Source organism: Melanaphis sacchari, unplaced genomic scaffold (genome assembly GCF_002803265.2).
Source record: "Melanaphis sacchari strain LSU unplaced genomic scaffold, SCAv2.0 Contig261_pilon_pilon, whole genome shotgun sequence".
NCBI lineage: Eukaryota > Metazoa > Arthropoda > Insecta > Hemiptera > Aphididae > Melanaphis > Melanaphis sacchari.
The window spans coordinates 1,180,061-1,200,469 of record NW_020271135.1 but is presented as its reverse complement, the minus strand read 5'-3'; the positions used below and the strand labels follow the sequence as shown (position 1 = coordinate 1,200,469).

General features: G+C 23.3%; 1 protein-coding gene across 1 annotated transcript in view; it reads left to right on the top strand.

Moving 5' to 3' along the window:
* Positions 1-20,409, top strand: part of LOC112595203 (potassium voltage-gated channel protein eag) — a 203,580-nt gene that overhangs the window by 14,354 nt on the left and 168,817 nt on the right. Inside the window, 1 exon segment of the mRNA XM_025340329.1 lies at positions 452-497. The gene's annotated coding sequence lies outside the window, so the exon portion shown is untranslated.

Here is a 20,409-nt window from a genome sequence, read left to right as displayed (position 1 = left end):
ATGTGTATGAATAATAGCTTGTTCGCAACAGTGATTGATTGAATATGACTTGCTAAGAATCATGACGTCTGGATGTTGGCAGCTGCTACATTTGTTATTATATTTACTTAACTCTTTAAAACTAAGAATTTGACAATACAGTTAAAAAGGATTAAAATGGAGGTTAAAATTATTGTTACGTATTTGGCATCGCACCTTAAAAGTCACGACATCTTTTAAGGGATATTTACAATTTTCGGGACGTAACCAAAACGTTTTAATATGTTTACATTACAAATATGTCTATTGCTAGTTATTAATATTAAGTTAAAAATCCTAGATCTAGATATAAACCTATGAACCTAGATATAACCTATAGTTAGATTAATCGTGAAATAAAAAAATATTTTGATGTAATTAATTATTTTAATAATTCAAAAATATTCTAATAAATATTGTAATTTCATTTTAGATTGCATTAAGAACAACAGAATAAATCAAAAAATAAGTGAACCTTGGTAAGTTTGAAGTATAAAAATTAAAATAATACTTAAGTTATTTTTGTTTAGATAAAATATAATTTAACGTTAATCTCAATGATAGCTATTGATTTTAATAGATAAAAAATGTTTATTAATTATTAATTAATTAAAATGTTTTAAATTAATTCAATTTGTTAAATCACAAAAATTCAAAGGTAATAATAATAACGGCGAAAAAATGTTTATTTTTAAATACTCCGTATAAGTAATACGAACAAATAATTTAGACATTATATATTATTAAAAAAAAGAATAGTAACTATATAAAAATTAAATAGTTTTAGACTATATTATGAATCTTGTAAAATATTTAAAACTTATGACTTTTGTCGTGTATGTTTTATAAATAACATGAAAAAAATGTAGTTAAATTAAGCAATTCAAAAATATAATTTTATTAGTACCTTCTTTTAAATTGTGTTGATAAAAATATGAATAATTGTCATAGTTTTTATTATGGTTGAGGTATATTATTATAAACTTTTTGTGTCATTATGAGTATAAATACTTTTAGAATAGTTTCTAATACTAGTCACTTACATTTTTAGTAGTTTTACATGCATGTATTTTTTTTTAAATTTTAAGTAGTTAACTATTATTATAGGAGTATATTAAATCTTATAATTTTAGTATAATGGTTAAGCTCAAAAACAGTTTTATTACACTCCGTTGTAAACTAAAATCATGAAAATCGCTCTAATGTCTTAGGGCTTAACGTATTTTGTATAGATGGTTAAATGATTTTTTGTTATTTATTTTTAGAACTTTAAACAAAGCTTTCTACTTAAATGAACGTCTTAACAATGTACACTATTGTTGTTCGTAGTAACCTCTGGACGTCAGGCGTGTTTCTTTAATTATTATAAAAATAATTTAAGCTCCAAATTAGGAATTGCAGACAGCTGTCTTTTAGACGTATCATGTTGCGGTTTCATGGAAGAATACTGTTGTAAAGTGTAAACTTAAAGTTTTGAGGACAGCGTATTAATTGGCTGTCTTGTGGTCTCCTTAGGATTTACGAGCCTAAAAGAGCGAGGAATATATTTTTTTTTTATTCAACAAACATTTATAGTAAATTCACCATTGTCATTAATTTTCCCCGTACTACATAATTTGGCCGTTTGTTATATATGACTAAACAAAGCCTCTAGAGCCTGAAATTTGCAAACCGGGTTCGCTTATGATTTGTTGAATATAATCATATGAAATTATTTTATCTCGTTAGGTTTTTATTTCAAACACAATCTAATTTTCTTTAATTTCATAATGACTCTTTCATAATAATTATGTTTCGTCAATGTTCAATAATTAATAAAGATATTTCAGCCTTTATTCATTAAATTTTGTCGGTGTTTTAATGCCCATAATAGTATAATATAAAAATATATGAAACTTATTAATTGTGCGATATCTACATAATATTGCACATGATATTTACCTTTAAACGCTATTTTAAATAATTTCAAGTCATATATTTTATTAATTTTTCATTTCTAATTTATTTAAACTCGTTTCAATGTAAATAATACCTCATTTATTGTTATCAGTTTAACTTATTGTATACTTTACATATTATTATAATGAAATCCTATTACTGTCATAAACTATAAAGAATATGTAATATATACCGTAGAAATATAATATTATTAACATACAAGGATATTTGTTGGGTTTAAATAGCTAACAAATAAATATTTATATATTTAATATTTTCTGTTCTGGACTAAGTTTTCGATTCAATGCAAAACATTTATTTTCCATTATTATTTCTATAAGAACTAAATACCATGTAAGTGACTTTGTCAACCTTTTTTAACCTAACTGGCTACATTGTATCCATTAGTCTGAAGTTATTTTTTTTCACAACAAAATTTCCATTTTCATTTATTCAAAGTTGTTTATTTTTTATCAGTCATCATACCTTTCCTACGTCACCTAACATAGCCATTTCCTTTTTCACCATCTCATACCTTTAATATGACATATTTATCGAATTGCTTTTAGATAGTATATTTCGATATTTTTACAAAATGGAAAAGATGAACATTTTTCGTGCTTAAATTGGTTTTGTTTCCGTCAGATTGGTACCAGTAATTTGGTTCTTGTCATTGTGCACATGGCGTTTTCGCATTTACGCATTTTGTTGAATTCTTCATCGAAGCTTTGTTTTAATAACAATCGTTGTTATTTTGGTCACACATTTTGTGTGATATGCACAGTAGAGTGTTGTATCATTATAATATGTTCACATATGCGAAAATGTCATAAGTGACAAATGTACCACCAAAACCATATAGGTATACACATTATGTTGGCGTACCATTGAAACACATTATTCATTAACAAAACCACCGTGGGTAAGCATATACAACAGACTCGTGAAAAAAAATGTATTATAATATTATGTATCATGTTTAATAGGCGTTTGTATGGAATGTATGTAAAAAAAGAACCTCCGTTAAGAATATTTATCATTTTATACTTTATGTACAATATTCCTAAAAATAAAAATATCCAAAACCCTCATGTCAATTGTTTTTTATTCTTTTAATTTACATATTATACGTATATAATTTAGTATTTATAACATGTTAAACACTGCACATATATTATTATAATGTAATTCATTGGATTGTTATAATCAAGATTACGACTTATTATGCTATTTGTTCATTTATTTTTTTTTTATCTAAAATAATTAATTATTCCTTTTAAAAAATGTTCTAAAATATTATTGTATTATAATTTATATTATAAAAGTAAAAAAAAAAAAAAAAAATATTAATAGTTATTTAGTAACGTAATTTTTTGCCATTTTATACGGTTTGGTTGAAAACTGCAATGATAAATCTTTCGTCGTTAACGTTTTTGGTATTGACGAATTTTTGAAAGTATACCTGCAGCCCTTTTTCGGTGAACGATCATAATATTTCAGTATTTCACAATAAACATTTTATAAATTCTCGCTCGTTAATATCAACACTTGATTTTTCGATCTATTGAATGCCTTGTATGTGGAAAATTGTCATCGGTGGTTTCTGCGTCACTTAATAATATTCATCATTATGTCACTAAATAAACCATACGTATATTCAAATATTATTTATCTGCACAAGTTCGTAATACTAGAATATTTTTTCATATTTAATTTTCTATTATCTACTTTAATTTTGAGCCTTTTTTCTTGTTCATGTGCACATTTGATACCTACTACAATACTATAAAGACAATAAAATAAAGCACCTACAATCTTATATGTGGCATAATTTTAATAAAATAAATTGAAACCGCTTTGCTGTGCCTATTTTTATTAAAAAATGTAAAGTTTTTTACTAAATTAATCAAGTAGGTATTTTCTTAAAATGTATAGGTGCTATAGATATCGATCATTGGATATATATATTCTATTAAATAATAATTATTTAATTAGATACCTAGGTAGGTATCTTTTTTTGTTTATCGGCAGTTGGATTGAAAATAATACAAATAAGCACGAACGTCTGTTAAAGTTAAACGTTATATATTTTATAAAATTATTATTAATAAAACGCATAATTCACTATTTGATGTTTACACAGAAACATTAAATTGTATTAGAAATTGTATAAAGATTGCAAGTATATTTTATTAATTTTGATTTTGATTTAATATCTCCAATGCATATTCATCACGCGATTGTCCAAACATACACATGTCATTCTATTGTTGAATGTTTGTGGCATAGGGTTACTAAATCTACTCGGAGTGAAATTCCAGTTGGACGTAGATTGACAGAGTGTGTTTAATTCAAAATGTCAACATGAATTCCATTGCTACAAACACAGTTGATGTTAATCTATCTTCTCTTTTGTTACGATAGTGTTCCACTCGTGTCTTCTTCTTTTTAAGTACAGCAATAACCGTAAAGTGTTCTTTTTACTCTTCTTTCACCATAAAGTTTGTTTATTAAATCACTTATATCGTTTATAAAATGTTTTTTTCTTAAAAATTGAAACATTCTTCACCCCTATTTTTCAGTATTTTCTTTCAATTAACATCGCTAGTATAATTCCACGCTATAATCATCCGTACCTCTTTAAATCAAAAACTAAAATTAGCACTTATCGGTATAGCATTTTCAACATTGATTCTTATACTAAAAAATAAACACGAATAATACAACAACGTGAATATACAAAAGGAAGCAAAAATAAACTTAAGATATTCTTTAATAATTTATACCTTTGTTTTAAATCTTGACATGTTATGGTTATTAATTTTTGTAAATATGTACAATATTTTTTGTTTTGTCATATAAACTAAAATTGCTTATATGTTGAATTTAAAGTTTAGAGTTATTGCATAAATATTTTTTAACGATTCGAATAAAAATTATTTACACAAAACATTTTTGATATTTCATAAAAAACCTATACTTACATCTTTCCCTAATAACAAAGTACAAATGGGTTAATTCCAAATTAATGATGAAATTTGTCTCTAGAAAATTTTGGACCCTTGAATTATTTTATAATATTTGTCCAAAGGTCAACATTATCACAAATGTGTAATCGTTTCTTTAAATAGCACACAGTGGTTGTCCAAACATAATATTTAAAAGTTTAAACAATAAGTGACCTATATAAATTTAAAAAATCAGTACTCATACTAACAGAAGGTATTTGAGTACTAAAAAAAAATTCTGAGCTAAGTTTTTTATGACTATTATAATTTTAACCAATAAATTTAACTTGAGATTAATACTGTACCTAATTAAACAGTTTAATACGTTATTTAAAACTTAACTAAAGATATAGTATTATTTCAAAACAATTTTTATGATAATCGCTTACAGATTAATTACATTATAAGTTAATAATCTTCATACACCGTAAATAAAGTCTTTTCATCATTGATAATAATAATGTAATAATTAATTATCAAGGTATTTCATAATTTAATTTAGTTATAAAAAGATAGGCAAGAAAACTAATATTAGCTGCTACTGTAATAAGTCTTCTATATTAATCTTAAAAGTATATCTTCTATTTTGTGAAATGACAATAAATTTTTAAAGTTAAACATTCTTCTAATTTATTTATAAAATATAAAATATACTCTATAATATGCTTCCATTATTTAAAAATCAATTAAATTATGCTTATTATATAATTTTATTAATAATTTATTTCAGTGTAATTCAATGAAATGTTAATTACTAATTAAGTACAATAATACCATGATTTGGTGATTGTTTGGAATTTGGTAATAATTAAATTATATTATTATTAAACGAGAGTGAGTGGTTACTGTATGTAAAGGGTTAACTTAATATTTACGAATAGAAAAATCATGTTTTTTTATATTATTGTCAGTTAATAAAATCTAAACATTTTAAACCTTTATGAAATTAAAAACATGTCATTGAGTTCTTTTTATTACACGTTACCACTTTATGAGTAATTAAAGGTTTTCTGCCTTGTTAAGTGTATGATATTAGTAGCCAGATGCAAGTACTTTAAAATTGTATTTTATTTATGATCTTGAATTAATATTGTACATTGTATTTAAAAGCTTTTACATGATTTGATTAAATTTTTATTCTAAGCCTTTCAATAATAATTTACTGAATAATATAATTTACGTAGTTATATAATATTAGAATAATCTTCACCCATTTGTTTTTTTGAATATGGATACAATTATTCGTGCGATACTATATTTTACTATATTTATAAATAATAACTGATTTCAAAGTGGTCGATAAGCTTAATTATATTTTGTTGGGAAACTTATATAACTTCTAACTGTATACATCAAAAAGCTGCGTATATTTTTACATTCACAAAATTGTCAGTATCGTCGAAATAAGAAATATAATATTATGTAAGACATAGGAGCAGTGTGGTCAAAAGTGGAAAATACTATTATTTTTCAAAATGCCGCTTTGAGTCTTCGATTTTGAGTTCTTATGTGAATACCTTTTTAATATTACTTTATTTTCATTTGAAAAGTTAAAAATTTGTGGCTGCAGTGTCTTCAAAGAACTTTTTATTTAAATAAATATAAATCAGTTTAAGTTAATCAAACTAGAACTCGTTAAAATGATTATATTTTATACTTGTTAAATATTTTTGTAATGATAATAAAATCTATACATTTTTAATACATATAATACAGTTTGAATCAATTATTAGGTACATGGACTGTTGATACAATCGCGTTATTGAAACAAAATATCTAGTGTCGGACTGTACATATTAAAACATTGAAAATTAATTGGATTATTGAAACAATAAATAGGTTATTTGAAACAATTAGGACCAAGGCACTATTATTATATTACTGCGATACTACATTATCTTACTTTCACTGTTGTTATGGCGTATCGATATTCAATTCTACTCATCCAATCAACTTCGTTTATTTTTACTGTTATTGTTTTAGTTCAGTTTCAGCGTGCGTACATAAACGTGGTTAGTGTTTCATTTTTTTAAAAATATACAAATATCTAAGTGTTAAGATTTGAAACAGAAATGCAATTTGTTAAAATCATGCAGTGTCCTTCTAAATTCAGTTTACATGATGCTGCAGAATCGATTAAATTGTTTTCATTCCAAGTTGAATAGGATTTTTAAAGATCGTTTGAAGATTGAACGCCGTAACATTGGAAAATAAAATTTAAAGTTGGTAAAGAAAAAGAGCTAGAAAAGAAAAAAACTGTAGACAGAGTGGAATTAAAAAGACTTTGAGCATGGTAATTAAGTTACTTGTTAAAAAAATAGACATCCATTGATATAATATTTTATATAAAATTTAAAATAACCCATTTTTTTAAGTTATGAATTTTTTTTTCCACGATAAATAAAATCTATATTGGTTATTAAATGCAATCGGTTATCTTGACACATTTCATGTTTAAAATGTTTTTAATTAGCAGTTTTTGTGGTACGTAATAAGTAAAGTATATATGTTACAGTAAATGATGTTAAACATTAAAATAACGTTATCTTCTAGTAAATAACAATAATTACCTTATAAACTAGTGATTATCGTGGTTTATTATTTTTTGGGTTTGATTATCGATAATTTCTACATACGATGGAAAATGTTGTTATATAATGTTATCTTAATAGTATTAGATACCTACTAGATAGTATTACAGTCGCAGTAGATAGAAATTTGGACTAAGATATTCTGTAATATATAAATAAAGAATAAATAAGTTTAGTGGGGCTTACTAGTGTAAGACTTTATTGTAAATATAATAACTATTATAGATAATATTTTTGTCAGTTTTTCACGGTACGCATCGGATAGACATCGCTATTATATCGTCATATTATTTTTGTATGTTAAAATATTCGTAAAACATTGTGTTAATTTTCTTTATTAATAAAATTTATTATGGATGAACTTGAAATGAAAAACAAATTTAACAACATTATATCTGATATAATTTTAAAAAAAACGTAGTGATAATAACTCTTTTCTAACCATTGATGAGTACCTACAACATTTGCTTGAATCATCTAAAAATAAAGAGATAATACTTCGAGAAGCAGCAGGATGTAGTAGTCTTATGGGCACACAAGGCTATCAAAGATGTCACTGTAAAATGAAGTGCAAAACTAATAAATGCACCTGTCAAGTGGTTGGGAAATTATGTAATTCTAAATGTCATAGTTAATTATCATGTGAAAATAAATAATAATATAACAGTTTAAATACAAATAACATGATTCACTAATATTGTTTGAAATTAACGTAAATCCTTAGTAATTAACGTTATAAACCTTGTAAAATATTTAATAATATCTAATAACATTAATCACTAGTTAATAACGTTAATATAAATTTAACATCCTTTACTGTAACATATATTATATATATATATATATGAAAATAAATTAAAGAGACTTTCAAAACACTGTTTATTAAAATATTTGTCCAATTAAATATAATTTTGATTTTTCATTTTCATTTTATGAATGAGAAAAATAAAGTCTAACGACAGTATAAATACTAACAAAATACATTTGAAAAAGTTTTTTTTAGATAATTATATTTTTAGATTCTGAATTGGATGATTAATGTGTAATTTAGAAATTATATATATTTCAGTTTATGTATGGTTTATTGTATAAAATTGGATATAAAGTTGATACTTTGGGGATGTTTCCCCTTTTTTGGATATTGATAAATGTTTACTAAAATGGTTTATTTAGTGTCGAGATAAAAACATACCATTAAATGGAGCAATTTTACTTGTAAAATCAAACAAATATGCATAACTACTAAAACACACTAATTTTAAAGCTAGTAGTGGTTGGCTTACAAATCGGAAATAAAGACATGATGTAGTTTTTCGAAAATGCTTCGTAGACACATATTGTTGTTCAAATCGGATTAAAAATCTTCCTGACGTTTTATCTGATTTTTCCTCTAATGTTATTTTTAATGTCGATAAAACAGGATTAATTTTCATATGGTTTCCAGTTAAAAATTTTAATGTTAAAAGATAAATAATATTTGGATGGAAAATACGTTAAAGAGCGAATTACAATTATGATGAGAGAAAATATATGAAACGAAATGTTTAAAACTAAAAAACTAAAATTCTTTGTCATTGGTAAAACAAAGAAGTCTAGGTGTTTTAAAGGAATTAAATCTTTACCAGTCAAATTTAGGTCAAATAAAAAAGGTTTGGATAACTGTTCTTATTTAGTGAGTAGTTTTTCAATTTTGATAGAAAAATGAAATTAAAAAATCGAAAAATTTTACTATTCATTGATAACTGTAAAGCTCATGATCACGATATTGAATGAAGTTCCATTAAAGTACATTTTTTACTACCTAATAAAACATCTATATTTCAACTTATAGACCAAGGCGTTGTACATAATTTCAAAATGTTTTATAAAAAAAAAATCAAAAGATTATTGGATATTATCAAAAATAATTAATAATTTTCTATAAACATACTGGAAGCTATAAAAATGTCTGATAAGGCTTGGAGAAATGTAACATCAAAGACAATATTAAATTGCTTCATAGAAGCTGGTTTTAAAGATTGTGATATAATTTCAATAGATCACTCAACTATTTCTGATGATAAATGGAATTTTGTTTCCGATCATTTTAATTAAGATGATAGAATTTTTTCACATTATGTAGAAATAGACAACAATGTATATTTATGTGGAACATAAACAGATAATGAAATGTTATTAAAACTCTTCAAAAATCCCAACGAGAGTGAATACGAACTACACAATAAGGAGAAAGTGACTACAGTTACAATTAAACAAAATAAACATGTTTTAAAAAACACTAAGATATTTCGTCAAGACTACTAACTACAGATATGGATATTGGTGCTCTTTCTACATCATCTACTTTGGACAACACTGTATAAGACAAAAGTAATATTAAAAAAACTCTAATGGCAGATTTGTTAAAGAAAAAATTATTTATTTATTACTTTAATTCATTAATTTGCAAGTAATATTAATATTTTAAGTGTTCAATTTATTTACCAATTTTTTTCAATTTTTTAAAAACTATAATAAAACTCGATATCTCGAAATATTTTCTGTTCTCCTTGAGATTTGACATAACGAGAATCTACTCTATAATATTATGATGATAATTTATTATTATTAGTTATATAATATAATATCTGATATTATTTGTAAAAATTAGTCAAACCTACGGTATTCAATAGAAAAATTAATTATGTTTTTAAAATTTAGTAATATTAATAAATCATAAAATATATATGGGACTAGATGCCATTTAGAATCATTTTACGTATATGACAATAATTTGTGATTGAATTAAAATTTACCACTTATACTATAGGGTCCTATTCAATGATAATATACATTCAATATACTATACAGTAGAACGTATTTATGACTTTTTTTTTATCAATTTTAATTCAATGTTTTTTTCATGATAAAGTATCTATTTGAACGTAATTGATAAAAAATTAAAATAAGTCTGCGAAACTGTTATTTATATTAGATGTAAATTACAAATTTGAGTTTAGACTTTTAGAGTGTTTGAAGATCAAAAAATGTAATGAAAAAAAAAAATTATAATAATAATAACAGCAGCATGCCGTTGAATCATAACGATGAATCGGAAAGTTGTTACATTTGGTCAATAAGCAAGATGAGAAATTAGATTTAATATTATCTAAAAAAAGTCATGACATTTTTTGGATCAAATTATGTGTATAATATTATTAAACTATTATCACTATTTTTTAATTCCTTTAATATTTTTACTCCTAGAGGGCTAATATAATAATATAATATTTGCGCCTTCTGTATTTTACAACTAGACTTTATTATAATTTTTCTCATCCTTTTTTCACGCCGCCATTCAACCATTTTTCTGTATACTTGAAAGTACCGTTATTATTGCAGCAGATTCCAACAATTTTGAGATCGTTAAAATTCGTTAAGTCTTTTCAGCAGGAAGTTGTCCCTTATGGAATTTGTTGTGAATTACAAAACGAATAATATTCAACAATATTTTTCATTTTTATTCAAAAATGCCATATAATATTGAAGCTCCGTATTATTGTCATTTTGAAAAGAGAATATATTCAAAATGCATTCAAATATTTCGTTTAGCTATGTTCCTTATTAATCTTTAATAAAGTATAAAATGTTGAAATTCAATTCCTTATAATTTAATTTAAGAAAAAGTATAGATTTTTTATTTTTCTGGTATTGCAATAATTACATACAGAACATACTGAATGTAATAAATTAAAATAGTAACATTTGATATTAATTATGTTGTATACATATAATATGTATAAATTATATAATATTACATCGAATTTTTAATTATTTGTAAATATTTATTCTACAGAAAATAAATTTGTAAACAATAAATTTTAATATGTAGCGAATGTAAATTAATTTCTATACAATGGTAATGAGTATTTATATTATATAACATATTGCAAATTAAAGAACATGTATATATAATGTATCCCAGTAAAATCAATTATAGTTTTAATGAGTTTTTATGATAAGTGATTTGATTATTACTAATGTACTAATATTTTTTTTTTTTGATAAATATAATAACACGTTTGTAAGAATTATTTAAACATTAAAAAATATGTACCTATACTTGGTTAATACATTTTAAAATTGGTAAATTAACGGTATACTATAACTAACATGGAAAAAATTGTGAAAAAGATTTCTAATATTTTATATATTATGTGACAAAAAAAAAAAAAAAAAATAAATAAATAAAAAAATATTTATTGTTTTGTACTTATTATACTTCGTATAATATGATCGTGATTACTTCATTATAGCAAATACAACTACGTAAATATTGAAATCACTTCATTATTTAAACAAAATATTATTTATTTATGTTTTAACTTACTAACATAATTAATATTTACACCAATAATTAATGCGAACAATATTATATAATATTATTCAAACATTTCAAACCGAGAAAAACAAAAGGTTTTATTTTATGTATACGCATCCTTATTTTTTATCCTCAACTGAATAACTTGTTTAGAATAAGATAATATTGATTTAGCGATATTTCTATATGTTTAAATTATTTTAATTACATCAGAGTTATAAAAAACAGAATCTAAGACTTATACACATTAATGGAGTCCATTTTTACACAGAGTATTATATTATTAATCCGTATTTACACGAATATTCATATTAACAACAAAGTGAATTTGAAAAAAATATGTCGTCAAATTCTTGCAACAAACCCACTGATTTCAGAGTATTAATTATTCGTGTTTATACCTATACAAAATACTGTAATGACTAATGAATTTAGCTAAGTTGTATAGGTTGAGTATCGACTGAAAACAAGTCTATGTTTTTTCCTTTCTCATTCCATGGACACTTACTAAATAATAAATATTTCGAATTACAAGAATAATATTTAAGGGACGACGTAACTTTGTTTTGGATTCATCTCAAATAAAAAACAACCATTTTTTGTTATCTCACGTGGAATAACAATATAGTGAAGGAAAACCTTGTTGGCTCGAAAACATATCTAAATTTGCTAATATCTAAAAGTGTTTTTATTCAAACGAAAATCTATAACAAACATTTTATCATAGCTTGCAAGCTTCTACCCGAAATATTTTATACATGTATTGATGTATGTACGACTAATATATTACCTATATTGTGTTTTATATTAATATACAAATACATTTTTATTTAAAACTAAAACTTATAGATTATTCTGGATATATTGTTTATCTTTCAATTGTCAAAAAACGGTTTAGTTTTTAAAACGTTTTCACTCAAAAGTTATTTTAATATTTTTTTATTAACTTATGTTATATTATTTTATATAGCTGGAAAAGATTACTCCTTACCCGTCACCTTGTGCACATATTGCATCAATATTTTCTCAATCAAAGGTTAATTATTAGATATAATACATTTAGTATATAGTTTTTAAATTAATATATTATGAGAATATAGAGAGACTTATCTTAATAGTTATTATTAAATAATAAAGTAATTTTAGTAATTGCCTAATGCATTAAATATATTATATGAATTATGCAATGCTGTGCGTTACCAAAAGAAATTTGTTAATATAGCTTATAAATTTATGGTTAATATGCAATTGTATTGTAGAGATACTATCTATAATATATTAACACACTATTGTACTGTATGATTGATTTTAATATTTTCGAGGTATGTTTCGTATCGTGACTATTACGTTTACTATCATAAAGAAGATATATACAGTAGTAGATACAGCAACTATAATTTTTTTTTTTTTTATAATCATATTTATTCTCATTAAATATATCAGTACTTTTTTGTGTATAAAAAAATATAAAATTTACGTATAATATTTAATAATACTTACCAGAATATATAATACCTATTATATATATATATATATATATTTAATATATAATATTAAATACCTATTTGCATATATTTTTAATAGGTATGGCCTAAATATGCAATAGCTTTATAGCAATTATATCATGCATGGACGTGTTAACATAGTCAGTTATCCCGTTCACATTCATCGTGTAAAAATTTAAATTGATTCAACTGTGTATTGTAATACAGGTATATATCGAAATACTATAATAGAATTTATCGAGGATACGTCCGTGAACAAGTCTGTCAGACCACAGGGCTAGTGATTTTTTTTTTGCTCACTCCCTCTCTAACAGCACACGATATAATGTACTGGCCGTAAAATGCGTAATCATTAATATCGGAGGGGTTGGGTCACCTGGCCGTGCAGGGTTCATTTGTCATGAGCCCGTCGTTGACGAATATATAGCGTGCATGGGTTCGATCGTCTCGCGTGACCGTCACTCTCGTCGGCAGTACACTAGTTCGCCGACCGTTTATTTATCGTTCTTAAATCATGGCAGAAACTATTCTTTTTCACTGAGACAACCAATACTGTTCGACGTATAATATTAATATTATTATGTTATAGTATAATATAATTTGAGTATATTTTTTTTTACAATTATTTTTAATATCCGTAATTCGTAAACGTAAAAATCTACAAAATAGCTGTCAAGTTGTATAACGAGATATCATCATAGTTATTTTAGTTAGTGTATTACAACATTTAAGAGTAAAATGCTCAAATATTTTAGATACAAAAAAATATATTTTATATTTTTGCTTGAAATTTTAATTGTTCATGATTATAACATTTAAAAATCAAAATGATCTTGCGATTAAAGTAGCTACATAATATAATGTTTAAGAGAAATGATTATTTCTTAAATTATTATCTTAAATGATTAAGCAGGATTATAAGCCTAAGCTTATATTATAACCAAATTAAAATTTGTATATAAAGCAGATGAAACAAAGGCCAAAGTTAAAAGGTTAAAGGTTCCTAAAGTTGTATGTGTTTAATTGTTATCCGCTACGTTGTTTAAACTTCAAAATCATCCATTGCATGAATTTAAGTGAAATTCTTCGACATGGTATAATATTGTATAAATTGAAAGTATATAATAATTAATAAGCAGATTTGAAGTAGACTGTAGAAAAAAAAATATGAGTGAAAACAGGTATAATAGATCTTGGATAACCTAGAAAATATTATAAACAAAAATCTGTACTGTTAAACCGTCAGCCTTCATATTATAATATAATGATATTAGTATAAAATTTTGGCTATTTTCAAGTACATTAAAAAATTTTTTCAAAGAATTTGTTATACAAAAATATATATATATATTTAAAAATATGGTTTTATTTTGTGATAGTATCTTATGTGATGAATAATTTAATTATATTGTACTGAGTTCAAAAAGAAATAAACTAATTTTTTATTAGTTTAGCACTCATCACATACCAAAAAATTTAAATATAGATATAAGCAAATTATATTTTATCGGTAGTTGGTATTATACAGTTAATTCTCAGTAATTAGATTTTATTCATTTTTCTTTAATTTTGAAGTTATACGAAGAACAAAATATTATAAATTTATAATATAATATGGATTTATTTCACTAAGTTCATAAGTATAAGATGATATAATATGCAATAAAAACTACAAAATAACTGTATAAAATCAGTTAAGATAAAATTTAAAAAAATAAATTCACAATAATCTTTGAAAATAAAGTATTTAAAATGCATAGTATGCAAAATTAGGTTGTTATAGAATAATACAATGTATTAGTGTAAAATTAATTTTTCCCAAATAGGCAAATATTTCTTCCAATGGTAAATTATGTACAATTTTATGTATTTATTATTTAATTTTATATCTAAGAATAGTATTTACATAATTGTTGAATAAAATTTGAATCTCACTTCTTCTGAATTGAAAGTGAAATAAATTTTAAAATATGACAATATGTAATTCATGGGATATAAATTTAGTTATACTTCCTACTAAAAATATTAAAATAATAATTTAATAATAAAAAGTATCAAAAAAACACTTACATTTTGGCACAGAACACATAAATAAAATTTTCTGAAGTTACATTTAATAAAAAATAGCATAGATATAAGTTGCATACTTGATATTAATTTTGTCTACTATTTTGAGAAATTTAGTTATGAAAATATTTAAGTATTTTTATTAGTTACCCTAATTATACAATTATATTTTTAAAAGTGTAAATCTTTATAAGTATTGTTATGTTTTTATTTTGCCATGGTATATTTTGTTTATATTAAATAAAGGCGTTATGCGAGTTTGACATCATTATGACTGGAATCTTCAATAACTAATATATCTTGCGGTTAGATATCAATGGCTCTTCCTTAATAATTTTTATCCTTTTTTAAGATTTTTCTATTAAATAAAAGAAGGTTGAGGTTAAACTAAACAATGATAAAATTTTAGGATCTCAATATTTTTTTTATGTTTACGATATAAAAAGAATGACATATTTTTTTTCAAAAAAAATAAAGAAGAAAGAAAAAAGATATGAAATTTAATAAATATAAGAAATTTTAATATGCTGCAAAATATATTGTTAACAATGAATATTGTTTCATAGAAATTATTCATCTAGAATAATATAATAGTTAAATATATCGTTTAATATAATAATTATTAATTTGAAATAAAAATTAATGCGAAAGGACTGAAAAGTTTCATGTCTATATCTATATATATTATATAGCAACTTTTGTGTTTTTTTTTTTTTTTTAAATTGGTCATATGATATTTTAAAATTGTTTAACACTATGGATAATATAGTCACTATACTAGCGTGGAAATATTCAGTGCTTTAAACATATACGATTAAAGTCATAAATTCGATAAGTGAATAAAGATAATATTATATCTTATAATGAATAAAATGTACAATAGATATACCTAATGTCTTAATACGTATATCTATTTACTATTGTATATTTTATTGAAATGAACAAACAAAAAAAAAACCGTGAAGTATATAATATGGCCCGCAGTATAATCATAAATTTCGAATGTGACCAGCAAGTTGAAAAAGGTTTCACACTATACTATAGTGTCAAACTGAGTCTAAAGTCCTTAGTCAATTAAATTTTTAAATTTATTAATTACCATCGTGTTTTTTCTTAGAAAATCATAAAATGGAATATTATTTTCAACGATATTTTTTATTTAAACTTTTTGATGCACGGGATAAATGTAAGTTCATGCATACAAAGTTTAACCAACAATAATATTAATATTCACGCAACTTTATTTTAATATCACGCAATGAATAGTAGACAAGTTTGACTAATGGTACGTAGATACATTAATTGTAGGTATACAATATACACGCTGGTATTGATATTGTAGTTTCTTGGTAATTACAACTAGAGAAATTTTTAAACGATACACATTATTTCCTGAGTCTCGTAGTTGATGTAAAATGATGAAGTTATTGTCGTTAACGAGATGAAATAGTGGTTTATGAAGCACGATACAACTGATGGACTGTTAGTCAAAACAGCTGTTTTTGGTTAAATTGAAATTAAATGGATTAATGAAACGAATAAACGCATAAACATTTCAACTCAAGTTTAATTGGCTATTGGAAATATAATTAATATAGTCGACATTTATTAATATAATTATTAATATTCAAAAATAATAAATTATATACTCAATTTCCATAGGATTTAAATGGGAAGTATCTGCTTATCTTAAATTCAGTAACACGGTTAACTAGGTACATAGATTGGAGCTTGATAGCTCGCGGCTGTTTGTGTTATTGAAGTGACGACAGAGATGGACAATATGATAAAAAAATAGTGCTTCTGTAGGTCTCTCTCAAACCATCAAGTTTAAGTTTTTTACTGATATTTTCTTCAATAAAACAAACCTACAGAAAATTCATAAATACATTAATACATATAAAACTATATTTTTCTGATTGCTAAAGAAAACCACTATTTATTACCATACATTCATGGTCGCTATTTCAACTTTTTATGAAAGTTCCATCATAAACCATATTATAATTTTGTAATATTGGTGAAGAAAATTGGTATTTACACTAAATCTGTGACAAGATCGATAGGGGAGTGGGTTAAAAAAAAAAAATTATATAACTGAAATCACGAGTCACAAAGTGTTTTTTTCTTCATTTCGGTATAAAACCGTGATAAATGCAGTAATAATATTGATTATTGTACGAGGACTCACTTTAAAACAATAATAACCAACCAATATTTGACATCACAGCTTTTTTTAAATTTTGGAACGAGTGATTTTACACAAAACTTGCCATTTTGTATTATTATATTGTATAAACAACGTGCCCAAACTTATTTTGATAGGTCGCGAAAGCCAATAAAAAGCGCCATAGGAATACTCTGTCAGACGTTTATAATATCATAATGGTAGTTATATTATTTCTGAAATGTTCGATTGTTCTTTATTATGGTATTACGTATTACGTTATTATTTCTTAAGACACCAAACGGAGCTAGGAATGTACAGTAATTGAAATATTATTACAATGGATTTGATTTGAGTTTAATGTGTACTAATTTTAGAAGGATGATTACTATAAAAGTTATTTATTGATTGAATAATGAAAGCCATGATCTTGGTTTAAAATTTTGAATCGTCTTGACATTTTTTGATGTAGAAAAATACTATAGGTTGATTTCATATGTTGGTTTTAGAAATATCCAAATTTGCAAAGATATTTTTTTATATATATATATATACAGTTATTTGTTGTTGCATTATAAAAAAAAAAAAAAAAAAAAATAAAGGTATAAGGTTATTTGTAATTAAACGAGTAAATTGAAACTATGTAACATGCATGATTTTATAGATAAACATATATGAGTCTATGTGATAGGATAGTATTTTTTTCTCCAAATGAAAGTGTCTCTAATACATGGCTACTTTCCATAAACTATTCATGCTTACGTTCATTAAAATTTTTAGTTTTTTCTTTTTGAATGATTAATTGTTTTTATGAACTTGTATGTATATTTTATATACTCCTGTATTGCATTTACTCATTATGCCATTAGGTACAGGTAGTAAATTCAAAAAAAAAAATAAATAAATATATAAAAATATATGTAGTAGTATTTATAGTCATGATTTTGTTCTTAGATTATATTTTGATATTATTATATTTATAATGTTTTATAAAGGTTCAGGACTTATTTCATTTACATGAATTATTTCCCTGATGATCGTAGAATATTTTTAGTTATAGTTAAAATTTAATAACCGTGTTTCTAAGATCTCTTATTAGATTTTTATAGAAACAATTATAGTTCATTAAAAATATAATAAGTAGTTTTAAATGAATTATTACATTTATTGTTGGATTTTAAATAATTATAAAGTTGGAATAATTAGAACGAACTTTTATTAGAAAAAAAGTATATAAAAAATTTAAAAAAATATTATTTTCTAAATAACTATAAATGGTACAATGAATTAAAAATAAAATTCTAACAACTTATCGAAGTGTATAAACAATTTCATGGAAGGGGATTATATATTTTAAAAATAAACATATATTTATATTTTACAAAAAAGTATATATATATATTTTATAAAAAAACATTTTAAATTATGTTTTATTTAAAGACATAAGCTCTTTATAAGTAAAGATTATAAATATTGAATTGAAAATAATATAAAGATGTTTAAATTATTCACAAATTTCACACAAGGCTATATAATATTATATATTAGATATTAGTCTTAAAATTCAATTTTAATTATACATATTTATATGTGTTAATAAGTTATACGAAGCTGGTTAATTTAAATTTGGTTTTGTATTCTAAAATTATTTTAGACAAATATTAAATATAATATATGGTTGTACGCATTTATTTTCAATTTTAAGTAAATTGAATAATATATAAATTAATTTACGTGTTTATATTTTTAAAATCCATTTGTTTATGTTTTCCATAAAAATAAAAATATATTATACTTAAGATTTAATTGAATTTATTTAGATATAATATTTTATAAACTCTGTACAATAATATGATTTGTTTTAAATTTTCCAACTCTACTATAATATATCACTTATTTTTCAATTTAATACTTTTCCTATAGTCTAAAAAATACAAATGCTTGATTTTTTTTTTAAAATTATTATCATTCATTTTTAAATATCACTTATAATGAATAAACATTTCTTTACACTGCTCTAATGAATAATAAAATTAATTCAAATTTATGAATATTAACATGAAAATTTAAAAAATAACGTATAGCAATAATTGGATAGTATGAATGAAATGCACCACTCACAGATACTAAAGATATTATTAGAAGTTAAAAAATATTTTATGATATTGCTAAAATAAAATGAATAACACTTTTATTAGTTAATTATTATTATATGCAATGTTGAATATACATAGGTACAACATAGTATAAAAATACAATAAAGACGAGTAGATCGAGGATTAAGTGACCCAATGGTTTTTCTTTTAGGACCATTAATAATCTATATACTTAATAAAATGTATTTTTATACTTTTTTAAGTTTGTAATATTGGTTTATACCAATTTTATTTAAATTGTACCAAAATCAGTTCCGCAATAACTTCGGACATTTTATAACAGTTTTTCCTTCTATTAGGGTTTGCATTTGAAAAAAAAATATTTTGTTATACGTTACTTACAATTAAAATGTTATACAAATTTTGAGTTTATCGTTATTCAGAATTTAAACGTTATTTAATTTTTGCATTTATCATTATTTTGAATTTAAACGTTATTCAAATTTTACGTTTAATATTATTCAAAGTTAAAATATTTCAGTATATTTTATAATTTATAACTATAAAATAATTAGAAATTAATTATTTCTTTTTTATATAGTATATAAAATATAACTTTTTGCGTTAGGTTTTGTTTGATGATATATAATATATTTTGT